Source organism: Ictidomys tridecemlineatus, unplaced genomic scaffold, assembly GCF_052094955.1.
Source record: "Ictidomys tridecemlineatus isolate mIctTri1 unplaced genomic scaffold, mIctTri1.hap1 Scaffold_55, whole genome shotgun sequence".
NCBI classification, from domain to species: domain Eukaryota; kingdom Metazoa; phylum Chordata; class Mammalia; order Rodentia; family Sciuridae; genus Ictidomys; species Ictidomys tridecemlineatus.
This window is the reverse complement of record NW_027523660.1, coordinates 1,675,946-1,697,151: the sequence shown is the minus strand read 5'-3', so window position 1 is coordinate 1,697,151 and position 21,206 is coordinate 1,675,946. Positions and strand designations below refer to the sequence as shown.

Genomic DNA, 21,206 nt, shown 5'->3' with positions numbered 1-21,206 from the left:
GTCTGTGTGGGGATGCAATCTGACCAAGGATTGCAGTCACTGAGGCTAGAGCCCAAGGCTCCCCAGGAGACTACAATATGCAATGGGCTGAAGGAGCCCAGTGTTGGAGGTCAGGCATGGAGGCCCATGCTCTCGGAGCAGCTCTGTCACACCACACTCCCCTACGGAGCCAGACTCTGGGGAGCAAGGTTATCCTAGCCTGGGAGCAAGGTTATCCTAGCCTGGGCCACTCCGTGTTGCAGGGCACAGGTGGCTTCCATGTGTTTCCTGGCTCTGGGCCTTTCATGGAACAGGTGCTCAATAAATGTTTGCTGCAGGGTCAGAATGAGAAGCAGGGCCAGGAGGAACCCACTGAGGTCACCGACCTGTGGTTAGGACAGCGGAATTGGCCATTGTTTTCAAAAACAGATGAGGTTAAATCCTAAATTAGCTCAACCCATTTTTAGTTAGTGATTGCATGTAAGTCACCAGGGCTGCCTCTGTGGAAAACAGAAAGATAAATCATCTCATCTGTAAAATGTGGATGATAACTCTCACCTTGAAGAGTTGATGGAAGGATTCAAACACCTGGCACAGGGCTTGGCCCATAAAAAGTGTTGGGCAAACAGTGGACATTACAGTTCCCTCAAAGCATGAGAGGAAGAGGACAAACAGAGAAATTGAATCAACAAATATTTATTGGTCACTTGCCATGGGGCAGGCCTTGTGCTGAGGACTGGGGGCTACTATTCCCAGGCCTCTCAGTTGAAGGTGAGAGAGACTGTAAACAAAACAGAAAGTTACAGGGGGGGGGAAGAAACTTAGCTAAAGGGTCTTCAAATTTCTGAATTTATATTTGTAATATCCTAAAAATAAATTTCATTTTGTCCTTCTAGTTATTACATTCCAACTAATGAGGGTTTGGTTTGGTTTTGCAGTGCAGGGCAACTGAACTTGGGGCCTCACATATGCTTTACCACTGCGGGTTCTTTACCACCCAGATGAATTCCCAGCTAAGGGGTTCTCTTTATTTTTACTGGTATTGAGAAAGATAAGAAGGCAGGTGCTAGGCTCAGCAGTGCACTCATGTAACCCCAGCTCAAAAGACCAAGGCAGGAAAATTACAAGTTTGAGACCAGCCTCAGGAATTTAGCAAGACCCTGTCTCACAAGAAAAAAAAAGTGGGGGATGGGGATGTAGCCCAGTGGCAAATCACCCTGATTCAATTCCTAGTACCCAAAAGAAAGAAAGAAAGATTAAAAGCAGCATAGAATATAGTTTCCTATGAAGCACACTGTTGTATAACTAGAAATCATTTCATTATAACACTATAATATTCTTTGAATCTTTAGGTACATCATTAATGGCTCCACCATACTTTAAAGGACTTAGAGGGAAATCTTCAACAGAGGGAACTCAGAAGATGTAATTAGATCAAGACCAGGAATTGAATTGCAAATGGGTAAGAGTAAAGATCTGATATTTAAAAATAAATATTTGACTTATTAAGAAAAAAATGGCATTTAAAAAGTCATCCTACATGGTGGGAGATCTTTGCTGGGAGGACTAGGCCTTGTAAAATAATCTGAAGGCATCTCAGGTTTTCCACACTTTAAGAATGTTTGATGTGGCTTTGACATGAAAAACTAATCAAAGAGCAAATTATTTTTCTCTATACCTATAATAGAGACCAGTTGTCTCTTACAGAGATAAAGAGATTTAAAACCTCAATCCAGATCCCTTCCTCTGCTAAATGTCCTCCAACAGCCTTCCCTTGCCCCCAGCATTTTTATAACTAGTATTTCTAATATTTTTACTTACAACTGTCATTTCATGTTAACAATAGCCAAATATTAATTTAGTAACATTTATTTAACTACCTCCTATAATAACCTAATATTAAGCTAATGCATAATATAAGCCACCTTCACACATAAATTTTAGAAATCGACATAATACTACACTATGATATAAAGAAAAAATAAAGGAACATGTGCTTCAGTAGGTTGATCCTCTGGCAGGCACGTACACTAGAAGCTTCTAGAACACAATAGTGAAGCACTTAGTGTGTGAGCCCACAGACAGAATTTTATCATGTGCATAGTGACAAACATAGTTTATTCAGATGGGTGTTGTATGTTGGGGACTCAAACACTTTGAACAGGAGAGTGAACAGATCTTGGTAAAGTTCAGGAAAATCAGAAATACAATCAAGTCTCAAGCCTCTACTTGTATGATACCAGCATTCCTGGTACCTTCAAGTACATTAAAACTCCTAAGATACTCAGTTTTGTACATAAAATGGAGTGAGGGCCTCAACTTATACTGCCCAATATGGCAGCCTTGGGTCACTAGCCACCTATGGCTATTGAGCACGTGAAATGTGGCTGGCTGCTCTGGTTGGTCTAGACCTGGGACAAAAAAGAGAGTACAGTCTACCTCATTAATGATTTTTACATTGATTTAAGTTCAAGTATATACATTCAGAAAATATTTTAGATATACTAGGTTAAATGAAATATATTGTTAAGATTTGTTTTACCTGTCTATTTTTACTTAAGTAGTTATTTGAAAAATCTTGAAATCATGTATGAGTTCACATTGATGGACAGTGGTTCTGATGTTAGCTGAGCTTAGTGGGACTCTGGATCCCAGGTCATCTCCAACCAAAGCATCCTAGGATGGCTCCATAACATCTAGCCCAGGGCCAGAGGTGCGGCACCACCCATGCTGAGACATGTTACACCTTGGAGCTGCCTTTTCCTCCTCCGCCTTTTCTCACAACTCCTGCCTCACACCTGTGTTTCTGAAGCCCTGAATTCCTTGGGGGACTCTGAGTTTGCTCCAAAGTTGCTTCCCTCTTGGACAAGGTTTTGAATCCCACTGGTGAAACCACAAAGAATGAGGCCCCCTAAGAAAAATCCTCCCCCCTTCCCAGGACCCTGTACTAGTTGAATGTAGTATTAATCAACCAATGCATTGTTGAGTTACTATCAGGATGTGAATTGAGCATTATTAACAATTACCAAAAAACTTTCTTCTTGGGTTATTTCCCCACTTACTTTGTGACCTCACTGAAAGCTGAGACTTTAGATACTATGATTTCCAGGTGTTTAAGAAATCGTTATGGTTGGTTTGTCACAAAGCTATCAAGGTAACATTTTTAAAAAAATAAAGACCTCTTGCAACACTCCCTCTTTTTAGCCAGACATTGGGCTTCATTGCTCCCCTCCCATCATGAGGTTAGTTCTCTGAACCTCACCTCATTCTTTCCTAACTCTTAAGGATTCTTACCTAATGCAATGGGTAGAATTATTTTCAGATGATTTCAGTTCACGAGTTCGACATTAACGGAGCGCCTACTTTATGGTTCTCAGTTTTAAACAAAACCCAGCCTCCCCAGCTTCACACGGCGAATTAACTTGTATGAAAACACATATAAGAGAGCACAAAACCAACCTATCGAAAGAAAAATGTTTTTTTGTTTTTTTTTTTTTTTTAAACCGGACATGCCACAACTCATGTTAAAAGCTCAAAGCCCAAGCAACTCGCGTACAAAGCTAAAGGAGGTCCTCCCCGTGAAAGTTAACACCCAGACTTCCACCAGAACCGGGATAACGGCCGGGGGCCCGAGGGGGAGGGGCGGCGGGCGCGCCCCGCGGACGTCCACCGCGCACGGGGCACCGCAGGCTCCCGCTGGAAGTGAGAGCGCCCTTCCTTCCCCACCTCGTCCCTACCTTCCCGGCCTCGGGTTACGCCACAGCTGGCAGCCAGACTTTTTCAGGAGGAACACCGAGGCAGCGCACCGGGAGCTCGACCTTCCAGCCTCGCAGGGGCGGCGTTCCGGGAGCAGGAGGGGGGCCGCGGCGCAGACGCCCAGCCTCCGCCGAGCGACCTCCCCGCCCCCTCCAGCTCCGCTCCGCGCCGGCAGACAGCGCCCCCGGGGCTAACTCTGCCGGGGAAGAGGAAGCGACGCAGCGAGAACAGGCTGTGTGGACCGAGGGGCGACGGAAGAGACTGTGAGTGCTCGCCGGCAAGGCCCTCTCACCTTCCCTCTGCCGAGCCCAGCCGGCTCCAGTCACTTAAGGAGCGCACAGGGACGCCGCGGCGTAGCTCTCAGGAGTGGGGCGGGGCCGCGGGGCGAGAGGGCGGGGCCGCGCCGCCAGGAAACCATTTCCAGGCCCAGTACACCCTTTCCCCGTCCGCGACGCGACAGCGGTCTGCGCCGCTCCGGGATTGGGCGAGCCTACCTGTCAATCAAGTGCTGTGCTGGATGTTGAGGGAGCTGAGGCTGCGCTATGGTAAAGACAGAGGTTGAGGAGCCCTGGGCCTGGTGGTGTCTAGCGGTTTGCCTCCCCGACCCCACTGGCTCTGACCTTAATGCTCCTGCTTAGCGCTGCTGCAGAAACTCCACAGCAAAACCCGACTGCGTCTGGTCCGGAGTTCAACCCTAAGTGCCTTGGTGGTTACCTCCTGATTTGTGCACCTGAACAGGATCCTCCCAGCTGAAGATTCATAGCGGGAGGGAGCGACAAAGAAAAACAAACTCCTGGAAATGGAAAACATTTTTTGTAAGACTTATGCTTAATTTGAGCCACAACTAAAATAAACTGAGTCTAAGGGTCCTCAAAGCGCCCTTGTGCGTGTTTTCCACTCTCAGCTTAACAGCCCGGTTAAAAGGACTGTTACCCTCCTATCTAGATCTGCCCATTCTTAACAGCCTGGCTCCAGCCACCTGCTGGGACATCAGTAAATTGCCCCCGCCCCCCATGGACATACGCACACTCCACTACTACAGTCCCATCACCTCTACCACCAAAAAAAAAAAAAAAAAAAAAACTTGCTTCATTCCTTCCTAAATATCTTTGTGATTTAGTTAAGGTGTCGCTGTTCGGGGAAGCCTGCAGGGTTAAGAACCTTTCTAGGAACAGGTATTGCCCCATCTGAACTGTAGCCCTTCCTAGATTGTAAACTCCATTAAGTCAGGAACAATGTCAGTTCACTTTTCCCCAGTGCTCAATTCATGACATGTGGTCAATATTTTTGTTGAAGGCATTAATATATTTTCTTTTCTTTTTGATCTTGGACCTGACTGTAAGTCTCAAAAGTTCACAGTTTTCTGTGTTCAAAACTATTCACTTGAGTGCTAATGGATGTATGTGGTTAACTTGCCTTATGTAGGATCACAAGGAAAAGCACAGATTAACTATGGCCCCTACCTAGTCTCAAATTTGCTAGGACAAGTAGACTATAAAAATGGAAAGTAACTACTGTCTGTCTACATTCCATCATTAGTATCCAAATTGAATAATGCCTGTGAATTTTGGATTTAAGGGTTTAAAGTTGAGGGTTATCATACCTACCATGGACTGAATTATATCCCTGCAAAATTCACATGCTGAAGCCCTAACCCCCAATATGACGATATTTGGAGATAAACTATATTTGGCGATAGACCTTTAGACGATATGTAAGGTTAGGGCGGGGCATAATGGCATTGGCCTGTAATTTCAGCGGCTCAGTAGGCTGAAGCAAGAGGATAGGGAGTTCAAAGCCAGCCTCAGAAACTTTGCCAGGCCCTAAGCAATTCAACGAGACCTGTCTCTAAATAAAAATACAAAATAGGGCTGAAGATGTGGCTCAGTAGCCAAATGCTCTTGAGTTCAATCCCTGGTACAAAAAAAAAAAGGAGGGGAAGCCAGCGGTATAGGGATGTGGTTCAGTGATTAAGCGCCTCTGGGTTCCATCTCTAGTACAAAAAAAACCAGTAAGGTTAAATAAGGTCATAAGGATGAGAACCTAATCATATAGGATTAGAGACTTCCGTCTTTAAAAATAAAAATAAAGAAAAAAGAACCAGACATGTTCTCCACAATGTGAGAACAGACAGAAAACAATCTTCTGAAGCCTGGAAGAAAGCCCTCACCCAAAATCAACCATGATCTTGGACTTTCAAGCCTCCTTAACTGTGAGAGAAAAAAATTCCTATCATTCAAGCCATCCAGCCTGTGATATTTTGTTATGGCAGCCCAAATTAACACATGGTTTTCTTGATACACTTTATGAAGTTTATGGGTTGAGATACTATTATCAATTTTGAAGAAACCATTGTCCAGAAGTTAAAACTAGTTCTCTAAAATAGTGAACTTAGCAGAACGTGAGTCAATTTTAGTTCTAGTCCCAGATTCAGCAAGTGATGGAAGCAGAAGGTATGAATACAAAAAACAAGAAATAAAATACAATACTTGACTTCACACTAATTAACCCAGAAAAAAATGTGTAAATCATAAATTTAGGTTTTATTTTGGAAGAGAATCTGTATTTTGAAGGAGCCAATGATCTAAGTAGACCCTTTACAAGATTTTGATCCAGATCTGTTGGCTATTATATGCCATCTATTTAAGCAATAAAAGATGTTTGGGGCTATGTATGGGGTGGAGTCTCAGTGTAGAGTGTTTTCCTAGCTTGCACAAGGGCGTGGTTTTGATCCTCAGCACCATAAAAGAAAAAAAAAAAAGCAGCTCCAAATGAGCCAGAGGCTCAAGGCCAGTCACCAGGACTTGGTGAGATCCTATCAAAATAAAATATTTTGTTTTAAAAAACACTAGAGGCTGGTCACAGTAGTACACAACTGTAATCCCAGTGGCTTGGGAGGGTGAAGTAGGAGGATCACAAGTTCAAAGCCAGCCTCAGCAACTTAGCGAGACCCTGTCACAAAATTTAAAAAAGGGCTGGGAATGTAGCTCAGTGGTAAAGCACCTCTGGGTTCAATCTCCAGAACCAAATAAATAAATAAATAAATAAAAGAACTGGGGATGTAGTTCAATGATGGAGCACTTTGCTAGCATGTGCTAGACCCTCAATTCCCTGTACTGCCAAAAACAAAAAGACAGATGTGCATGTGCACACATGCGCAAGCACACATACACACACAATATATATATATATATATATATATACACGTATATATATATACGTATATATATATATACACATATGTGTATATATATACGTAATATATACACATATGTGTATATATATGCAAGAGGAGTTGAAGAAAAGGAAACAGTGAAAGAGAGAAGCATAGACTGGAAGGATAGATAGTCAGAAAGTCTTGTTTGAATTACACTTAGAAGAAATAAAGTTGTGTTCTTATGGGGTAGAAGTTGTCTAAGAGACTTAGTTTCACACACTCTTATCTTCCCAGCTTCCAAACAGGCAAGTGGCTTAAGAATCATCCTTGTTAATTAGTGTTGAATGGACCAGAGACTAACTAGAATTAACCAACAACAAACTTGGGTCAAACCTCAATGACCTGGGCTGGGTTGTGACTCAAGCAGTAGCACGCTCGCCTGGCATGTGTGCGGCCCAGGTTCGATCCTCAGCACCACATATAAACAAAGATTTTGTGTCCGCCGAAAACTAAAAAATATTTTAAAAACAATTCTCTCTCTCTCTTTCTCTCTCTCTCTCTCTCTCTCTCTCTCTCTCTCTTTAAAAAAAAACTCAATTACCTACCCAGGTGTGATGATACATGCCTATGACCCCAGTGATTCAGGAGGCCAAGGCAAGAAGATCATATATTCAAAGCCAGCCTGGGCAACTGTGTGAGACACACAAATCAAAAAGTGGCTGAAAATACAACTCAGTGGTAGAGGATGCTTGGGCTCAATCTCCAGTACCACACACACACACACACAAAAACTTGATGACCTATGGACTGGATATAGGTAGCAAATGTCTAAGATAAAGACATGCAGACAGCTTCCTTCATTAATCCTGAAAGAAAGTATCACAGAAAACAAGGAAGTGAAAAGTGAACCTTCATGTCTCAAGACCTTTCCCAGGAAATTATTGAGGGCTTATAGTCAAAACTAATTGGAGAGAATAACTGTCAGACATTAAGTATTTAGGGAAAAAAAAGTCCTATGTACCAATTAGCAAGGCTGGACTATAAGGTATAGAAATTACAGACTCCTGGTACTAAATTTAATTTTTAGATTCAGCACTGTTATGCTTTTATGGTAATTAATATAATAAAAATGTGTTAAGGGTTCACTCAGTAGTAGAGACTACAGTAGGTACTGGATATCTAAAAAACACTTAAAGCACTTTATAAGTACTCACGCCAATGTCAGAAATTGAGATTTAAGTAGACATATTATAACAATAAATAACAATATATGTGTATAAGGAGGACATTAAGACCCAAGAGAACAAATTGTGATCAAGCTAGTGAGACAATTAACTAGGCAAAAAGAAAGATTTTCTACTTAATAAAAGGCACTAAACAACACTATTTCCTGGAGAAGAAGATGATTAGAATAGTAAGCAATAGGTTATGGAAGTCAAGAACCTTAATGTTTATCCTAAGGACAATGAAAAGACATTGAAGGGCTTTCTTTCAGTCTTTTAAAACTTCTCAGGACTGAGGATGTAGCTCACTGATAGAGAGCTAGTCTCATGTGCACAAAGGCCCCAGGTTCCATCTCCAGTATTACCAAAAACAAAACCAAAAAAAGTCACTCTGTTATTTTTTGGCCTCCAATGTGTCCGCTGAGAAGCTAATTGTAATTCTTGACATTATTTTTCCTATATCATGTGTTTTTCTCTGGTTGCTTTTAAGATTTTATTTCTTTTTTTTTTAAAGAGAGAGGTGAGAAGGAGAGACACAGAGAGAATTTTAATATTTATTTTTTGGCGGACACAACATCTTTGTTTGTATGTGGTGCTGAGGATCGAACTGGGGCCGCACGCATGCCAGGCGAGCGCGCTACCGCTTGAGCCACATCCCCAGCCCAAGATTTTATTTCTTTATCTTTGTTTATCAGCAGCCATACTGATAATAGTAATTATACAGTTATCAACAGTTACACTGTCTGTAGGTGTTATTTCTCTTTGTATTTATGCTGCTTGGGGTTTACTTAGTTCCCTGGATCTCTGAGTTGGTGGGTTTAACTTATTTTCTTTCCTTCTTTCTCTGCTTTTTTCCTCCTGTATTTCTTTTATCAAATTTGGAAAAAGAGTAGTCAATATTTTTACTGCCTCTGAATTTTTTTTCCTGCTTCATTCCCTCTCTTTTCTTCTTCTGGGACTATAGTTACAATTATACCAGATTTCTTACTTCATGTCATTCAGGCCCTGTTCTCAGCCCCACACTCCCTTTAAATCTTTTTCTGTCTGTGCTTCAATTTGCAAAATTGCTATTGAGAACCAATGTCTAGTAATCCTTGAAAAATCTAAATGTTGACATTTTCCCAAAGTACAGATGCCTTATAATTAGTGACTGTGAATTCTTTGGAGGAAGATTTGGAGACATTTAATCATGAAAACAAAAATCACAAGATATTACAACAGAGAAAATTTAATTTGGGCTGTTGATGGACAGGAAAAAAAGGGAACATGAAGTAACCCAGAGGTGATAACTGCATGGAGCAGCTACCACCCCTATGGCCAGGGAAAAGGATAATCAAAGTTGGATTATCAAGTCTCAGAAGCTCAGAGGAATGAACCAGAGGAACCACAGCTCAGACCCCTGAGAAGAGGCTACTATTTTTTTTTCTTTTGGTCCTGCTACTTCTGAGAGGGATTTGATAAGGCTAGTAGTTTGCAGGGAGGGGCAATGCCAAAAGAAGCTCAAGGCTAAATTCAGTACCTCCTTGCTGAAGCAAAGAGTGCTTGCTAATAGTTTGGGTAACAGTGACAGGAACTATAAGCAAAGGAAGTCCCTTCTCCCCTTTCAATTTCCAGTCTCCCTCTAGGGTCCTTCATTGCTGGAACCTAGGAACACCAGCTAACATAGGAAATTTGTAGATTGTAGGTCTGTGCCATGGCATTGTATACGAAAGTATAGAGAGGTGAGCTAAGAGAATTTGCAGCTAAAAGACAATAGTTTAAAAAAACAGGCCCATTTCAACATTTGTGCAGAATTAATAGTGGTGTCATTGCTGGCCTAAAATAAAGTCAATGCTTTTATAGACTTTGGGCCCTTTTGAAAAGGATCTTAGGACACCATGTCAATTTTCTGCTATATTATGATTTTTGTTGGTAATCATCAAAAGAAGTAATTTTGCTGGAGCTCACTTATATACCTGCCATGAAATCATGAACAAGGGCAGATTTGAGAGATAGCTAAGGATAAACAGATCCTGCTCCAATGTTAGGTCTCCCACCATCAGGCACATGAATTATGTAAAGCTGGCAAGAATTCAGCCTTCTCCCTATATCTCTTTCCCATGCATTGCCTAATGTGGCTGTAGCAAGGGGATAACCAATTTCCTGTTCTAACATTGGACCCTTGTCATTGAAAACCAGCTCCTTTCCTTTGTTCTCTCATTCTTGCTTCAACTCAAACTCTTTTACCCACCTCTGTCATCTCTAGTTTTCTAGTGCAAGTAGATGACAAAATAGCACTTAGTGTTCAACATTTGACCCTACAGTATTCTTTTTGCAAATGAAGATTTTGAACATTGAAGGATTTTGTTGAATATTTGTAAAACTTTGGATGTGATCATTTTTCAAATTTGGGAGCTTGTGGGACCACAGAAGTTTCACCTGAAAAAGTCACTTCTTGGGGCTGGGGTTATAGCTCAGTAGTAGAGCACTTGAATATGTGAAGCACTGGGTTCAATTCTCAGCACCATATAAAAATAAAGAAAAGATATTGTGTCCATCTTAAAAATAATCTTTAAAAAAAAGTCACTTCTTCGAGTTTTGTGACCTTTGCAATGGAAATTAACATTCCACAATCACCCAATGTTAATAAATGTAAAGACACCATGTTTTTGACATATTTTGCATATTTAATATCTATATTTGAATATATTACACTATAATAATTTTTCTACTATATTTATTATATATTATATAGCACTCTGAAGTATATAACATAAAGACATTATAGGTAAACATTAAGTTGGCAGTGTACATATTAATAACTGAGCATTAACAAAATTACAATAACCACGTATTATTTAATGGGAGAGTCTAGTATTTCCTGATAATCTTGCCTTTTTAAATTCCTCCAATAAAGTTTATAGCCAGCGAGGACAAATACACTAATCATAATGATCACCCCTCCAAAGACATCATACACACTAGGAAATATGTGTAACACTAGAAGCTGCAGGACCATAGCTACCACAATCTCCAGATGCTGTACTATGCTGACCAAAGCTGGATGGAATTTGTCCAAGGCATAATAAACTCCTAAAAATGCCACAGTAGAACAGATGCATATAGCAATTAGATAACTCCATGTTTCTCCATCTAATGGAATGATGGGTTCTTGAAGAACAAACATAGTAGACACTCCCCAGATTGTCCCAGTCCAACCAAAGGTAAACAGTGCAGTCCACATGCTGATCTTCTCCCTGATGGATCTGTATACTATCATAGAAAGAGCAGTGGTCAGTCCAGCCATCACAGTCATAGTGTACCCAAAAGCTTCTTTCCAGGCATTTAACAAAGAATTTTCTTCATCAACAATGTTGGGAATCATGACAAGACAAACACCTAAGATGCTGCAAACAACCGTTGCCATGTCAACATAAGCCATTTTCTCATCTACAAGTAAAAATGCCAAAATGGCACTGAACACTGTGGTTGTGGCTCGCCACATAGTGGTGCCATTGCTGGGAGGAACTATTGAAAATGATGTATAAGCACAGGTGATAGAAATAACATTGCATACACCATAAGAGTCGTAATCTGTATCCACCCGGTCCAAAGGGAGGTTCCTGCTAGTAACACACAACTAACACAGATAAGACTTGCTTGACAGAACAGATAAAAATCAGTTCTAAAGATGGAACTTTTGAACAGTCAGAAACAAGCCTAATGATAAGGGCTACACATCCATGAGCCAAAGCAGATCCAAACAACACTATCCACATTTTTCGGGATTGAAAAATATTTTTTTTCGGCAAAGCTCTGAAATTGTCCCATCTCGTTGGTCATTGGGTCTTCTGTTGGTGGAGGCTGAGTATCCAGGGTTCCAAAGAAAGTTCTTCCTTTTCTTTTCATTTCACTCAGCAAACCTTTCTTTGGATTTTCTTCCATAAAATTTCCATAGTCTTCTTTGATTTCTTCATATCCATCTTCCCCAGGCTGGGGATAATGAGAAGTATATTTCACCATCACTGTGTTGGGATATATTTTCACCCATTTTTTAACTGGATATTTTTTGGATGGAGAAGTATCCATTTTTTCAGATAATCAATTCTATTAAAATAAAAGAGACAAATGTCATATTCACTTCATTGAATAAAGAATTTCTGTTATAATAATATGCACCACTTCAATGACAAAAAGAGATTATAACAGGAGTCTATAAAAAATATAGGACAAGATGATCTGGAAATATGCTTATCACATGTATGGAGCACAATGGAATCTTCTACCCTTTTTTTACTCCCATCTTAGATTTGTCCCAATTTCTCATCCTGCTTATTCTTGTCTGATCCAGCTTTATTTCTCAGCTTTACATGACATAATATTCTTTCCATTCTTTCATTCCTACCCATTTCTCTATTCATCCAAAAACACAGAGAAATCAATAACAACTTAAATCAAACTTTTCTTTTTCATTGTGACCATTTGTCTGTTATAAATTATAAGTAGATGAGTCCAAAGTCCTTTGTGTAATCAATTTGGTATAATGCCGGAATCTACCTTATATCACCAGTTATAGTGATTTTACTCTATATTTGTCATACACTTTCAAATATAAAAATACTTTTTTCCTCATATAAAAAAATTATGGCTGAATATAAACAAAATAAACTGAAATTAAAAAATAAAATGAGTTTAGTAGTATATGAATTGTTGGTGAGAATAAAAAATGTACAACTTTTCTGAGAGGTAGTTGAGTAACATATATTGAGATCCTGTATTAAGCAATATCCCTGCATCATATATTGAGATCCTGTATTAAGCAATATCACCATGAAAAGGTGATTACAAGATGCTTTTTACATTCTGAATAAAAAGAGAAGGGAAGGAAATGGAAAAGAACTGGTTTTGATGATGTGTACCTATAATCCCAACTAGTTGGAGGCTGAAGCAGGAGGACTGCAAGTTCAAAGTCAGCCTGGAAACTTAGTGAGATCCTGTCTCAAAAAAAAAAAAAAACTTTTAAAATGGGTGGGGCTGTAGATGCCCTGGGTTCAAACACAATTACCACCAAAAAAAAAGTAAGAAAACTTATTTATATTTCCTTATATAAAAAAATTATGGCTGAATATAAACAAAATAAACTAATAGTGGTTGGGGTGGTACAGGGAAGAAGAATAGAAGAAAACCTTTTTGAAGCATACTTTTACATATTTTTATTTTTGAATCATGATATTGTTAAAAAATTAAATTAGAAACTAATGTAGGGGCTGGGATTGTGGCTCAGCGGTAGAGCGCTTGCCTAGCATAGGCAGGACCCAGGTTCAATTCTCAGCACCACATAAAAAAATAAATAAATAAAGGCATTGTGTTGTGTCCATCTAAACCTAAAAAAATAAATACTTAAAAAAAAACTAGTGTAAAATTTCATATGTTAGTTAAGGAAAAAAGAGCATACAAAAAGTGTGAGTAGGGGCTGGGGATGTGGTTCAAGCGGTAGCGTGCTCGCCTGCATGCGTACAGCCCAGGTTCAATCCTCAGCACCACATACCAACAAAGATGTTGTGTCCCTTGAAAACTAAAAAATAAATATCAATCTTTCTCTTAAAAAAAAAGAAAAAGTGTGAGGAGGTATATGCAGGATCATTAAACCTAACAAAGATAACCCTTTATACAATGGAATATTATGCTATGGATCCATTAAAAATGACAATGTGGATCTTTACTAACATGGAAAGATGTCTATGACATGTTGTTGAATAAGAAAAATATTAAGCTTCATTTTGTTAAATAAGGAGTAAAGAAATAATGTATATAAAAAAGAAGCCACAGTGCCAGCATACAATAAACTCTCAATAAGTATTAGCAACAAATTTGATTTCTTTCATCTATAATTATCTTATGAAACATTATGTGTTTTTACACTGGATGATTTTTTCTTTTAGACCAGTATTTGCTCATTCAGTTATCTTCCTTTCCTTTCCTTTCTTCCTTTGAAAAATTTTCGAATTCCTTTCCAGTGACTCCTTTTCTTCCCACTAAAAAATAGAAAATGAAAGAGAAGAAAAAGAAATTTTTTTTTGTCCTCATGACTCCCTGGTTCCTTGCCCAAACTCATCAGTTTCAGGATCTTAAGCCATGGCCCAGAAATCAAATCTAATTCTGTTCTTTGACACCATCTGGAGAGCCAACTGTTCTATTCTATTTACTCTTTTTCCTTTTAAAAGGGACTGCCTTTGGCTGGAAAGTCATGGGGAAAAAAACACCATCCATTCCCCCAAGTCCTTCAGTTGCTTAGCATGGACCTATCCCTTGTAGCCCTTCCAATATGCCCCTATCAGACTAATCTGACTATTCTTTATTTCCAACTTCTAGAACATTTCACCTCAAATCATGGTTTAAGCTTTAACAATCTCAAATTGAATTAATAGCCTTGTTCTCCTGAGTAGATTTTCCTTTTCTATTTTCTCATTTATATTTGTGATGTCACCATTCTTTTAGACCCTCAAACTAGAAATCAAAGAATACTCTAAATTATCATTTCTGCCATTACACTCCCATTTGGTCATCAATATTACTGTTTTTGTCTTTGAAATATTCCTCAGATTTTGTCTTTTCCTCCAATTCCATTTTACTTATATGATTCTGGGTCAAGTTATTGTCCATTCCTATCTAAAATAACTGCAACCACATCCCATTACAGTTGGATATGAAAGAAACCACTTAAATGCTTATGTGTTGGTAGCAATCAGTATTAATAGGTGAACTGATTAAATTATTATGGTTGTAACCTCATCAGTGGATTGATCTATTTGATGGATTATTAATTTGAATGGTCTAATAGGTGGTAACTGAAGACAGGTGGGGCAATGCTGAAGGAAGCTGGTCACTAGGTGTATGCCCTTGGGGATTATATCCTGTCCCTAGATTTTTGCTCTCTTTCTCCTTCCCAGCAGCTATGAGCTCAGCAGCTTTCTTCCACCATGCCCTTCCTCATTTCAGACCCAGAGCATGGGGAAAAAAACAAACAAACAAAAAAACGCCATGAATGAAGCTGACCATGAAGTGAATCTCTGAAACTATGGGCTAAAATAAACTTTTCCTCCTCTGAGTTGCTCTTATTAGGTATTTTAGTCACATTGATGCAAAGTGGACTAACACAGAAATTGATATTGAAAGTGGGATCATTGCTGTGGCTAACCTGACCATTTGGTTCAGAAGCCTTTGGAACTGATTTATGGAAGGAGTTTGGAAAAGTTCAGAGACACAGGCTGGAAAAACCTTACAATCTTGTAAGCAAAGCTTAATGAGCAATTCTGGTGAGAGCTCAGAAGACCACAATATATATAGGAAAGTGAACAGTAAAGACTGTGCTCATGAGGTTTCAAAAGGGAATGAGGACTCTATTGGGAATCGGACTAGAGGCCACATATGTTACTTTCTGACAAATAACTCATCTACATTTTGCCCATGTCTTGAGACTTTGTATGTGAGGCCCAAATTAAAGGTGATGGACTTGTTAATCTGGTAGAGGAAATTTCAAGGCAGCACAGCATTCAGGAACTGGCATTGATATTGTTGGATGTTTGTTATCAGGTTTACTATGAGAATAACCAGCAGAAAGCAGAGAAGATTTTAAAAATTGCAGTTTGACCATAAAGGCATGTGAAAAACTGGATACAAGGAAGGTGTGGTTGTTGAAGAAAGTACCTCCACTAAAAAGAAGCCAAGTACCTTCCACAAAGAAAATAGAAAATATGCCTTGAGGGAATCTCAGCAATCAGCAAGATCACACCCACAGCAGGCTCAAGGGTAAAATGTCTTTCTCTGATAAAAGATCTTGGATGGGGTCACCTGCTCACACAGTGGTGAATAGAAAGTTTTCTCCCCAGGATTAATTTTACTGCATTCAGCTTCCCAGACACTCAGATGCCACTGTATCCATGGTCCAAAAAGACCTGGCCACTGCTTTATCTGGTAGTATATCTTGTTGGTATATACAGGAATGCAGGACGCTAGAGGTTTAGATTCACAAAGGAAGACCTGGGAGGCCAAGCAAAATGTGACAAGGTCTAAATCTCTGTGAGGGCAATGCATGAAACTGAGAATTAAGCCAAAACTGTAGTGAAGAGCCCCAAGGATTAAGAGATGCCAGTAATGTGGAACATCTGCAAAGAAAAGCTGTTGGCTGCAGAGAGAGCTAACCTAAGAGGAAGGCCATCTGGGCTGCATCTAGGCCTTACCAACAAGGCCATAAAGGTGGGACAGCCCAAGCCCTTTGGAGTTCACATCTCATCACCAGGTACACAGGATGCCAAACAGGGAACCTAATGTTTACTTGGATGAGTTTTGGTCTTGCGCTGGTTCCATCCCTTCTTTTTAAGCACTTATTCCTTTCTTTTGGAATGGGAATTCTTATTCTTTGCCACTATATATATATTGGATGCATGTAACTGGCTTTTGATTTTTTTAGGGTCTCACAGCCAAGAGTTTGCTTTGAGTCTTGAAGGAGACTTTGGATGTAGATTTTGGAGGCAATGCTGGAACTGCTAACACTATGAGGACTCTTGGAGATGAACTGAATGCATTTTGTACTGTGAGATAAACATGAGATTTTATGGGTCTGGGGCAAAATATTATGGATATGAACTGTTCCCTCAAAAGCTCATGTGTCAGAAATATGATATCCAATGTAACAATGTTCAGAGATGAAATGATAAGATTATGAGAGCTTTAGCTTCATAGTGGATTAATCCATTTGATTAATCTATTTGATGAATTAATAATTTAAATGGATTACTGGGTAGTAAGTATAGGCAGGTGGGATGAGGCTAAAGGAAGTAGATCACTGGGAGTGTATCTTTGGGGATTATTTCTTATCCTGGGTCAAGTTGCTCCAATTGGGCAGGTTTCCTCTACCACACACTTCCACCATAATGTTTTTGCCTCATCTTTGGCCCAGAGCAATGGAGTAGCCAATCGTAGGTTGAACCTCAAAAACCATGAGCCCAAAATAAAGCTTTCCTTCTCTAAGTTGTTCTCATTAATTATTTTGGTCACAATAATGAAAAAATAACTCAAAGACATCCTAACTACCCTCTTTGAATCCCAATCTTTCTCTAAAACCCATCTATATTTTTCCATTGTCACATTACTCTGTTTTTAAAAGATTCAAACGAAACAAAAACTTTCCTCAAAGCTTTCCTCAAGGAAAGAACCTAGAGTTCATTATAGACCTACTCTCTCCCTTATCAAATTTCAACTCCTCTGCCTCTATCTCAATACTCTGCTTAATATAGCACCTATCAATAATTAGTTCCTTAACACAAAAACTTTGCTCTGAGCAATTAGTCCAGCAATCCCTGACCTCATTCCATATGTGCACATATCATTTCCTAAGCCTTTATTCTCACTGACTCCCTTTTGCTCAAACTTTTTAAACACTGCTCATCTTTTAAGGTCCAATACAAATTCTATCTTTAGAAACAAGCTTTTCCTGACTTCTCCAGCCATTTGGTTCCTCCTCCTCCTCCCCCTCTTCCTTTTCTTCCTCCTCCTGCTTTTTTTAAAATTTTTTAGGTATAGTTGAACACAATGCCTTTACTTTATTTATTTATTTATTTATTTGTGGTGCTGAGGATCAAACCCAGGGCCTCACACGTGCTAGGTGAGTGCTCTACCACTGAGCTCCAACCCCAGCTCCCTCCTCCTCCTTCTTCATGACAGGTGACAGGTCTGTGGTGACATCCTCTATGAGGATAGCTCCCTGCAGGGCTTAACAGATGTACGACAATACCAGAACTAGATGACAGCTCACTTGATCTAGGTTAGAAAAAATTCAGGGCACACAAGGCTGAAGAAGTTTTTCACATTCAGCTAAAATCAGCTTAAACAAGGGTCATCTGGGTGAGAGCGAGCACTTATTCTGGACTGAAAAACATAAGCTTCCCCCAGAGGGTGTGGGTCAAGGATGTTTTGAGGGAGTTGAGCTAGCTTTATGCTGAGGGTGTCACCAGCTGAGTTGGGAACAAAGGCTGCATATTTGTTGAACTAGGAAAGGTGATACTGGACTCCAGAGTGGAGGACACTGGGAGGAGCAAGTAGTATGTGGTCCAAGGGACTAAGAAGAGTTGGGCTGAGCTGAGCTACAGGAGAATGGGTCTATCTGGGTTGCAGGAGGGGGGAAAAATATCATACCTAAGGGACTTGGAGATGAGATGAAGTAAGGAGGCCCAATGGGATTGAGCAAGGAGAAGAAGTGAGACGAGATGCACCAAATAGGAGGGCTAGCTCAAGTTTGAGCTACAGACTCAGGTGGCAGTTCTAGAGCAGTTAAGTTAGGGAAGGGACAGCCAGGAGCTGCCTATCAACTGTGCAGGAGCTGCAAAGAGTCAACAGCTAGCTCTATAAGGGAAAAGATTCAAAAAAAAGAAAAAAGAAAAGAAAAGAAGAACAGAAGCTATTGAAAAGGAGAGGTAGAGATGAGTTATCAAACTGGTTAGAGATGAGCTAAATATTCAGTTTCCCATCATCCTGAAAGCAACTTAACCTGCTCATTGAGATACAAAGCCTGGATCCTCAGTACTCAGTGGTTAGTGATTTCAGTAGACCATAAACCTTGTATTACCAGGAAAGGAAAAGGTTAAAAGGGATTTATGTGGCAGTTTTCAAACAACTCAGTTGATTTGGCTTGTGTAAAGGTGATGATGCCTGATTTGGAACAGAGCAATTTATGTTGTTATGCTTTAAAATCCATCCTGGCACACTGCTGAATGTGTCAGCTGGCAGCTAAGAACTTGCTGGAATGCAAGTTTTTAACCATTTATAATTAACATTTCCCCTTCCAGAAAAGAGGTTTTCTAATCTCTTAAGTAGTAGGTTTACCAATTTGCATAAAATATGGCATTATCAATGAACACATACTTACAATATATCACTTTCCTACTATCTTTAAAGTAAAGTTGTTTTTTAAAAGCAGAATCAGTTTGCAGTCAATCAGCACCTTCACATTCATCTAAGCTAGGTGAATCTGTTCAGGGTGAGAAGAAGCCATCACTAGAAAGGGGAGAGGCAGGAAAAAAATATACCTTTTTCTATTTTCATGATCTTTTTTGAATGTATGTAACCAATTTGGTTAGATACTAATTAAATATAAAAAAGAAATTGCTGGGCTGTTTCAATATGCTTGTTAAAGTTGTACTTCTTGGTTGTTTATCATTTACCTCTTATGAGAGAGCATCAAACAGCCCAACTGAGTTCAAAGATTTCCAACCCTCCACAACCCCTGAACAAAGAAGGAACACACCAGGGTCAACAGAATCTATTCTAAAATCCCTCAAACACTACATATTCCACCTGCTCACATTTACCCTGTTCTTGCTGCTGTTTATCTATATGAAAGTCAAGCCTGAAATCCTCCGTGGGGGTCAAGATTTATGGAAATGCCCAATGAATTAGTTCAAAATTTTACAAATTTAGTTTGGTTTGGTGATAACTGATTCTTCACACATATCACTAAAATTACAACTCAGTCACCTCTTGCCATATGACATATTTCATTAAAAATCACTTAGGAAGGACTGGGATTTGAGCTCAGTGTTAGAGCGCTTGTCTAGCATGTGTGAGGCACTAAATTGGATTCTCAGCACTGCATATAAATAAGTAAAAATAAAGGTCCATTGACAACTAAAAATATTTTTAAAAATTATTTAGGATAGGCCATTAAGAAATGGTTATCAGATCCCCTCTTCTTTCAGAACAAACCACAAGTCAAATTTTGAATGAAATGATAATATTTGGTTGGTTAACTAATATACTTAGATTTATTAAAATTACTCCACTCCTTTAATGTCTATAGGACAATACACATATACACACAGATGTAGTACATGGTCTAAGAGGACTAATAAGTTTTTGTTTGTGTGTGTGTGTGTGTGTGTGTGTGTGTGTGTGTGTGTGTAAATGCTACTGCAAAGTTGAAAGAGACTTTACCACGTTCTTTCATTTTTAAGGACATTGTATATTAAGGACAAGCGTAATGTCATCAAAAGTTAACTTTGCTAGCAACATGTATCAAAATTTTAAATGTGTGAACTCTCTGACCCAGTCATTCCACTTCCAGGAACAGCTTCTAAGGAGGTTATTGTAAAGTACAGGAAGGGTACATGAAAGGCTATTCATCATGGTTTCCTTTACACATGAAAAATTGGAAATAACCTAATTATCTTATCAATGGGGAGCAGTTAAATAAAACCATCAATGTAATTTTATATAGATATCCAAAAGGATAATACACGAGTAAGTATATATTTACATAAGAAACTTTTGATGGAATATTGATGAATAAAACAAAAGGTATAAAAGAGTGGTCATGGTATGGTTTTATTTATATAAAACAATCTGTGTGTGTATATGTATACTTCTGGAAGTATATGCATTATTCAGTATTTTCTTCTTTTTATTTTTTTTCTATATGAAGCATGTAAATACTTTTTCTACATATAAGCATATTTAAAGTCAGGAAAAAAAACTATTTTCACCAAAGAAAAAAAAATAAATCACTACACTGGATTCTAGTCAGAATAGAATAGTCACCCAGGAAGCCAACTGTAGCTCTTGTATTTCTGTGCCTTCTGTGGGAAAGAAAACTGTGGATAAACAGACCATGTTACAAGAGAAAATTTGAATGAATGGAACCCAAACCAAAACAGAGGTGAAAGACTTCACAAACTAGAGAGGTTGCCTTTATTGTTGTGTTTGAAAGACTTCAATGTGTGTATGTATGTTACTATATTTTCATGACTAACCAAAATATAATGTAGATTCCAAATGGCAGCAAAGAATATAATATAATTATCATTGGCTTTTCTTACATAAGTTACCACCCCATAAATCTTCATGTTAATGTGGAAAAATATGACCTGAACAGATGGACTTCATGCTGTTCTCAAAAACATGCACAGATTTCTAATCTTCCGGACCAGGAAATGAAGTCAGCACTACAGCAGTAGACACCATCACCGACTTCTAGAATTTCAATTTAAGAAGATGATAACAAAAGCAACATTTCCCTCTTTAGAAACAGAGTACAGTGATATGTTTATATCTTAATGGAA

General features: G+C 39.1%; 1 pseudogene across 1 annotated transcript in view; it reads right to left on the bottom strand.

Annotated features, from left to right (window-relative positions):
* Positions 1 to 10,814: 10,814 nt before the first annotated feature.
* Positions 10,815 to 21,206, bottom strand: part of LOC144374022 (solute carrier family 35 member G2-like) — a 100,719-nt pseudogene continuing 90,327 nt past the window's right edge. Inside the window, exons 9-10 of the transcript XR_013433564.1 lie at positions 19,019 to 21,117; positions 10,815 to 14,129 (exon numbers count right to left, since the gene is read on the bottom strand). The product of XR_013433564.1 is annotated as a solute carrier family 35 member G2-like (transcript). The remainder of the gene's footprint in view (positions 14,130 to 19,018; positions 21,118 to 21,206) is intronic.